We start from the raw sequence: 7,889 nt of genomic DNA on the forward strand, positions 1-7,889 counted from the left end.
TTTGAGCTCTGCTCGAGCGTGGTCAGCCAGCTTCGTGACTTTGCTTAGCTTCCAGCGTTGCAATGGGATAACCTTTCACTATCTAGGTGCCCTCGAAGGAGAGGTCCCACGGACTTCTTCCCCGAAGGTCAAGTCGTAGTTCCTATCCCTGGGAGAAGTGGAAGGAGTTAGGAGAATGGAGCGCCCTTTTGCCCTAAGAAATAGGCGGCTTCGCCTTCAAGCCATCAATAAAATTGAGCTAATATGTGATCATGACAGTACAATGATGCATAGGTCTTCTTTACTTTATGACCTTTTGATTATGATACATCATGAATGTTCCAATATGTGATTGGGGTGAGCGTTTGTTAGATATAGGGGCGGCTTCGCCGTCTTGGATTGGAAGGTAGGGCTTCGCTTTCCGATCGCTTTTTGAGGATAGTTTGGATGAGTGTGGGCAAGTTCGGGATTCACTATCGCTTTCTGCTAGGAGCGGCTCACCCCATTGTCACTTAAAGGGAGAAGTCGCCGAAGTGAGTATAAAGGCCAAAGAGTCATCTTTGAAGGCTACTATGCATCCTTATTCATAGTAGAGTGTAAGGTAGGTTTGGGTATAGCATGACTTGAACCTGCAACCATTAGGTTAAAAGCCCAATGCTCTATCAACTGAGCTATACACCCCCAAAATGATGTAGTAGTAAATATGGATTGGTACGGAAAAAAGGTTGGCCCCCCTTCTTCTCATCATATTAAAGGAGCGCGGCTCTGTATGAGGCTCGTGTTGTAGAGCAAGCGGAAGAAAACGGAAGGTCGCGCATTAGCACTCCTGCAAGAAAATGGATGCGCTAAGGCGCAACTTCGCGCAACTGCTACGTCCTTGCTTCTTGCCCCTTATTTCAAACTCAAGGAAAGCCTTGATCGATATGAGAAAGATGCATTCAGGCACCCAACCTAGTAAAGGGGCTTGGGCTCGAAAGTCGGCCTTACTCAACAAGCACCTTTCTTAGTAAGGTTGCTTGTTTCCACTCATTGAAGATTCTATCTACAAAAGAAGGTCAACGGGGGGTACTCAAATAACTCTCACTGACACTAGAGAAGGTGAGGTCATCTTTCTTTCCGGCCGCCATACGGTTTGCCTTAAAGCCTTAAGGATCACGGAAGGAGAAGTTACCTATATAATTACGTTGTTGGGCATTGTTCCGGTCGAGCACTCTCTTTTCTTTGTCCAATTCCATCTTACCAAACAAGACTGACTTCTTACAACTCGCGAAGGGTTGTGAGGCTGGACTACATATGAAAAATGAATCTGTATCTGTGCACGAAAGTTGCTGGCCGGCGGCCGCTCAACTGTTTGAGCGTAATGCAGTGGTGTTGGTTCCGATTTGACAAAGATAGAATGTCTGGTCGAAGGTCCAGTAAGAACGATAAATAGGTAGCAGGCGTGTTCGTTTGGGCTCCCGAGCAAGAACGATAAATAGGCGATGCACCATCCTTGCTGCTATGTACGGTTTCCTTGACTTGATAGATTCATTCAATTGAACCCACACTCAAAGGAGGACCACAAGCTCGGGGCTTGACAAAACGGAAAGTTTCAGCAATGTTGAAACTTCTTGGGGTTAGGAGTGAAATAAAGAGCCCGACATTCATTTCTTCATGAATATTCATAGCTGAGTCTACAAAAAGAGGGACCAGCCTCGTCGTGGTGATTAGAGGATACTTCTGATCATTCACCTCTAATGTGACACGTTCCCTCCCAGTTATATGATCAACGGGATCAATCGGATAGAGAGTTGCGCTATTCTTCTTTCGAGGATACAAAGTCGTCCTTTTTACTGACCGAACCCTCAATTCGGTGGCCTTCGTCAACATGTTACGAAGCTCCAGTCTTCGGAGGGTCACCATTACTTGACTTAGAAAGGCGAACATCTGGGCAAGGGAAAGCGCAGTGCGCCTGGTGCAAATGGCTTTCTTTTTTCATGATATACCAATCAGAATGGAGGGTCCTACCTGATAAGTAAGGATTTTAGCCTATTAATTGCTCTCTTTTACTTGTGTTTTGGGCCAAAAATGCGTGAAGGTATTCCCGAAAACTAACTTAATATGCTTGCTTGCAGGGATTATTCAAAATGAGACAAAGGAGCCATAATCAACTCATAAAGGAGTCAAAACTTGAACAAAAAATCAAAACTGGGCCAAGAGGTGTGGAACGCAAACCGCGACAAATAAATACAGCCGCGAAAGTATCAATGTGGATGCGGCCATTATTTCGAGGTCCGCGATATGAAGAATCAGAGAGATGGTTTCTTGGGCACAAACATAAACACGGACCGCGACAAGAAGATGCGGCCGCAAAAGTACCAGCATGGCCGCGATGGGAATTCCATAGACCGCGGTTGCTAAGGTTCATAGAGTGGTTAATTCAAGCAAAAATGAGAAGGGCGGTCCGCGTCAAAATTATGCCGCCGCGGAAGTCTCTCACGCGGACGCGGTGGAAATTATGCGGTTCGCGAAACAAGGTTCAACCTAGGTCCAGATGTGAAGAAACGCGGACCGCGATCAGAATTACGCGGCCGCGAAAGCAAGTGTGCGGCTGCGATCAGACTTACGCGGCCGCGAAACTTCCGCAGGGATATTTTTGTCCGGAAATTTCAGCTTAGTATAAATAGATCTTTTTGTCAATTTTAGGTTATGTTATGTTTTTGCTGAGTACGTGAGATGGGTAGGTTTTCCTTTTTGGGTAATTTTGTACAAGATTTACCTTATAACATTAGATTTTCATCTTTTAATTTAGTATTATGGATTATATCTTCTCTTTATCTTTGAATTCCGCTATTATTATAAGTACCTAGACCCATAACTAGGGTTGTGACTCAACCCTAGTGTGGGTATTTAATGGGTCTTGAATTTTAGGGCTTGAATATTTATGGGTTAGTGATATTTAGCCTAGTTCTTGCCAGAATTATAAAATTAGTGGTTGCAAACACTGATTCATGCCTTTGTGATTTGGTCTCTTCTTGAGAAAGAGGGATTAAGTCTGGGAAAACTAGGCTAATAAGGAATTGGGGTGAACTCAAGAAATTGATAGTCCCAATTAAAGGGTTAAACCTAGAGATAGTAATACCCGACTTGAGCTAATATCACATGACTTGCATGAATACCCAGTTGAACTTGAGAAAGCAAAATTGGGCAAAATTACTCAAACTATCGAGATATATAGAGTGAGTACTTGGGTGTGATAGCTATATTACGATCCCAAATTAATCAAGCTTGCCCTAGATTCTTACTACCCGTTAGATGTCCACCTAGGCGGAAGTCGCTACCCTAGTCCTTTTAAACACTTGAAAACCAACATCAAAAATATTGTACTTAGCTTTAATCTTAGCATACAATAGAAATAGAAATAGAAGTAGAATCAACACCTTCATATTTGGAAGTGCAATTAGGAACAAAACATGCATCTAGACTTAGATATAAACCTAATTCTAAATCAATTAATTCCCTGTGGATTCGATCCCGACCTTGTTGGGTAAAACTGCATCGACCATCCTCGCTACTCAATAGTAGTGCAGGCTTGGACCCGATCAATTTTTGGCGTCGTTGCCAGGGAGTTAGATGGTCTTAGCTATATATCTAACTATTTGTGTGTTTTGTTTTTCTTTCCTTCTGTTTTTCTATTTTTTGTGTGTCAATTGCTTTTAGGTACCAAATGGCTCTTAACAAGGTCCTCGGACATATTCCTCAGGGGGAGGAGGTAGTTGAAAATAAAGTGGATGAGGTTCTTCTTGAACCTCAAGTACAAATAAGAGGTCGCCCGCCTCATGACAACATTTCAAACCCTCCCCCACCTCCTCCAAGGGCAGCACACCGTGTGTTGCCCAATGAAGGCTACGCAAGTGCAATTTGTCCTGTCCCAGATTCGGGTGGGCAATTTTCAAATAACCAATGTCATGCTTACTCTATTGGAACAAAGGGGTTTCTTCATCGGAGCTCCACATCAGAACGCATATAAGCATCTCAAAGGTTTTATAGATACATACTGGGGGAGCAAGCAGACGAATGTATCTGAAGACGCTTTGAGGTTGAGGATTTTTCCTTTCTCACTTAGAGGGAAGGCTTTGGAGTGGCTTGAGAGGCTACTCAACCATTCCATCACCACTTAGGATGAGTTGGCCGAGAAGTTCATAGCAAAGTTCTTTTCTCTGGGACATATGGAAGCATTGAGAGATGAAATCCTTGCTTTTAGACAAGAGCCAAATGAACTGTTACATGAGATTTGGGAACGGTACTGGACAATGATCAATGAGAGCCCCAACAACGATATGACTGAAGCAATGATCCAGCAAACCTTTTATAGAGGTATCAACACAACTAACCAGTGTGTGGTGAATCAGCTCGCAAGGGGTAACTTCATGAACACGCCATATTCAGAAGCATGTGAAATATTAGATGAGATGGCGGACACCTCTTCAGCTTGGCAAAGTCAGGCCAACGTTCCTCAAGGTGACCCTAATATTATCCACCTTCACAAGGAACTCCATGATCACGGACAAGCCATAGCAGAGTTGACAACTACCATGAATCAGTTAGCCAAGGCACAACTTCAGCAGGTTCAGGGGCCAAAGCAAGTAAACTCCATGAAAGGAGTGAATGTAATGGTTAACAAGAGGAGACAAAGAGGTCAACAAGTTCAACACAATCAGGATCAATTTGAGCAAAGTGGTAGAGGATACAACCAAGATGACTCTTATGACGATCAAAGTGAATAGGTTCAATATGTGAACAATTACCAAGGTCAACGGAATAATGCTCCAAATCAACAACAGTGGAAATCACAGGAAAACAATCAAAATTGGGGCAACCAAGGCCAAGGGAATTGGAATAGTGGCAACAACAACAATTCGAATAATTGGTGGAACAACAATCAAAATTAGGGGAATCAATGTAATAACCAAGGCAATTGGGGTGGCAACAATAATAGTAATTGGGGAGGAAATGGAAACCAAGGGGGTTGGAACAACAATAATCAAGGGAACCGGGGGTCGGGCCCTCAAAGGCCCCCGATGTATCAACAACCCAACAACCCGCCTCCATATCCATCACAAGGGCAAAGGTCTTCCAACAATGAGATGGGATGGATAGAAAGTATGTTCAAGCAAATGATGGAAAGAAACGCCAACTCTGATGCCCAAATAGCCTCCCACAATACTTCTATCCGCAACTTGGAAGTACAAATGGGTCAAATTTCTCAAGCATTGAATACTCGCCCTAAGGGGGCACTACCAAGTGATACGGTAGTAAACCTGAAGGGTGGGAACAATACAGGCCATGCTATGGCGGTGATCACAAGAAGCGGTAGAGGTGGAGATGCAAGTACCTCCAATCCAAGAAAGATTGTGAATGATGATTTGGTTATGCAAGAAGATGATAAGATCCAAGACAATGATGAGAATGTGAATGATAAAGTGAGTATAGACATTGATGACACTGTGGAGGAGACACAAAATGATGTGAACCCGTTTTTGGAACACGTGATAGACATACCGGAAATGGTAGTGCCCAAAGCCAAGGCCCCTTTGCCAAGGACTTCTCCACCATATCCTCAAAGGTTTGCAAAGCAAAAAAATGAGAACCAATTCAAGAAATTCATTAATATGATGAAAAGTTTGTCCATAAACGTACCTTTGGTTGAATCTCTAGAATAAATGTCGGGATATGCCAAGTTCATGAAGGACTTGGCAACAAAGAAGAGGTCAATGAACTGTGAGACGATCAAAATGACACGTCAAGTGAGTGCCATTGTGCATTCCATGGCTCCAAATCTAGGAGATCCCAGTGCCTTTACAATTCCATGCACTATCGGTAGTGCCAATTTTGCCAAAGCCTTGTGCGATTTGGGAGCGAACATTAATTTGATGCCATATTCTGTGTTCAAGACATTTGGGATTGGGCAACCAAGACCTACTTCCATGAGGTTACAAATAGCGGACCAAAAAATGAAAAGGCCATTGGGGATAATTGATGATGTGCTAGTTCGGGTCGACAAGTTCATACTTCTCGCAGATTTTGTGATACTCGACTGTGAGGTTGACTATGAGGTGCCAATAATATTGGGGAGACCTTTCCTAGACACAAGGAAGGCATTGGTTGATGTGGAAGCTAGGGAGCTCACCTTCCGGATTGGGCGATGAAAAAATTATGTTCCACGTGTGCAAGTCAATGAGGCAGCCTAATAGCAACGAAGTATGCTCTTTTGTGGATCTTGTGACAGGTGATTGTTGATGACACGAGTGCTATGATCAATGTGGAAGACCCTCTAGAAGCTGTGTTGTTGAATCATGAGGATGATGCAAAGGCAGGCTTGATAGAATGTGTAAATGCTTTGCAAGGAATGGGATCCTACACATATGGACCCCGTAAATTATCCTTGGACATTGAGAATCGGAAGACTCCGCCAACAAAGCCCTCAATCAAGGAGCCACCAACATTGGAGTCGAAGCCCTTGCCTTCACACCTTAGGTATGAGTTCTTAGGCCCTTGCTCCACATTACCTGTTATTCTTTCTTCGTGCTTAACTAACGTGCAGGTAGATTCCACCCTTGCGGTGCTTCAAAGAAGGAAGAAGGCAATAGGTTGGACATTGGCGGATATTCGGGGTATAAGCCCCGCCTTCTGCATGCACAAAATCATATTGGAGGAAGATGTCAAACCCTCCGTGGAACATCAAACGAGGTTGAACTAGGCCATATAAGAGGTAGTCAAGAAAGAAATCATCAAGTGGCTAGATGCAGGGGTTGTGTACCCCATTTATGATAGTTTATGGACTTCGCCGGTATAATGTGTCCTAAAGAACGGGGGCATGACTGTGATCACAAATGATAGAAATGAATTGATCCCAACAAGAACTGTCACCGGTTGGAGGGTATGCATGGATTATAGAAAGCTGAACAAAGTGACCCGCAAAGACCATTCTCCATTGCCATTTCTTGACCAAATATCGGATAGACTTGTCGGGCGTACTTATTATTGCTTTTTGGATGAGTACTCCGAGTACAACCAAATTCTCATTGCACCTGAAGACCATGATAAAACCACCTTCACCTGTCTATATGGCACATTTGCATTCTCACGGATGCCGTTTGGTTTGTGTAATGCACCGGCTACCTTTTAGTGGTGTATGATGGCAACATTTATGGATATGGTGGAGGACTCCCTCGAGGTGTTCATGGATGATTTCAGTGTTGTGGGGGATTCCTTTGAAGAATGTTTGGATGATCTTGATAAAGTGTTAGACCGATGTGAGGAGACCAACTTAGTGCTTAATTGGGAAAAGTGCCACTTTATGGTCGAGGGGGGCATTGTCCTCGGCCATAAGATCTCAAAGAACGGTATTGAAATGGACAAAGCAAAAATTGAAGTGATTTCAAAACACCCTCCTCCTACTTCTGTCAAGGGAGTGAGAAGCTTTCTTGGTCACACAGGGTTTTACCGTAGGTTCATCAAGGATTTCTCAAAAGTGGTGAACCCCTTGTGCAAGTTGTTAGAAAAAGATGCCAAGTTTGTGTTCAATTATGATTGCATTAAAGCTTTTGAGCTACTCAAGTATAGGTTGACTCCCACTCCCATCATTACCGCACCCAATTGGAGCTTACCATTTGAGCTCATGTGCGATGCTAGCGACGTTGCGGTAGGAGTGGTATTGGGGCAAAGAATCAACAAGATATTTCATCCAGTCTATTATCCAAGCAAAGCAATGAACGATGCCCAAATCAACTATACGGTGACCGAGAAAGATCTATTAGCCATTGTTTTCTCCATGGAAAAGTTCCTCCCATACCTCATGGGTACCAAAGTAATTGTGCACACCGATCACGCGGCACTTCATTATTTGATGAGTCAAAAGGACTCTAAGG

General features: G+C 43.5%; 1 non-coding gene across 1 annotated transcript; it reads right to left on the minus strand.

The window, feature by feature from the left end:
• Positions 1 to 587: 587 nt before the first annotated feature.
• Positions 588 to 660, minus strand: TRNAK-UUU (transfer RNA lysine (anticodon UUU)). The gene has a single exon. It is a non-coding gene; the product is annotated as a tRNA-Lys (tRNA).
• Positions 661 to 7,889: the final 7,229 nt, after the last annotated feature.

This window comes from Nicotiana tabacum, chromosome 22 (assembly GCF_000715075.1).
Source record: "Nicotiana tabacum cultivar K326 chromosome 22, ASM71507v2, whole genome shotgun sequence".
Lineage (NCBI taxonomy): Eukaryota > Viridiplantae > Streptophyta > Magnoliopsida > Solanales > Solanaceae > Nicotiana > Nicotiana tabacum.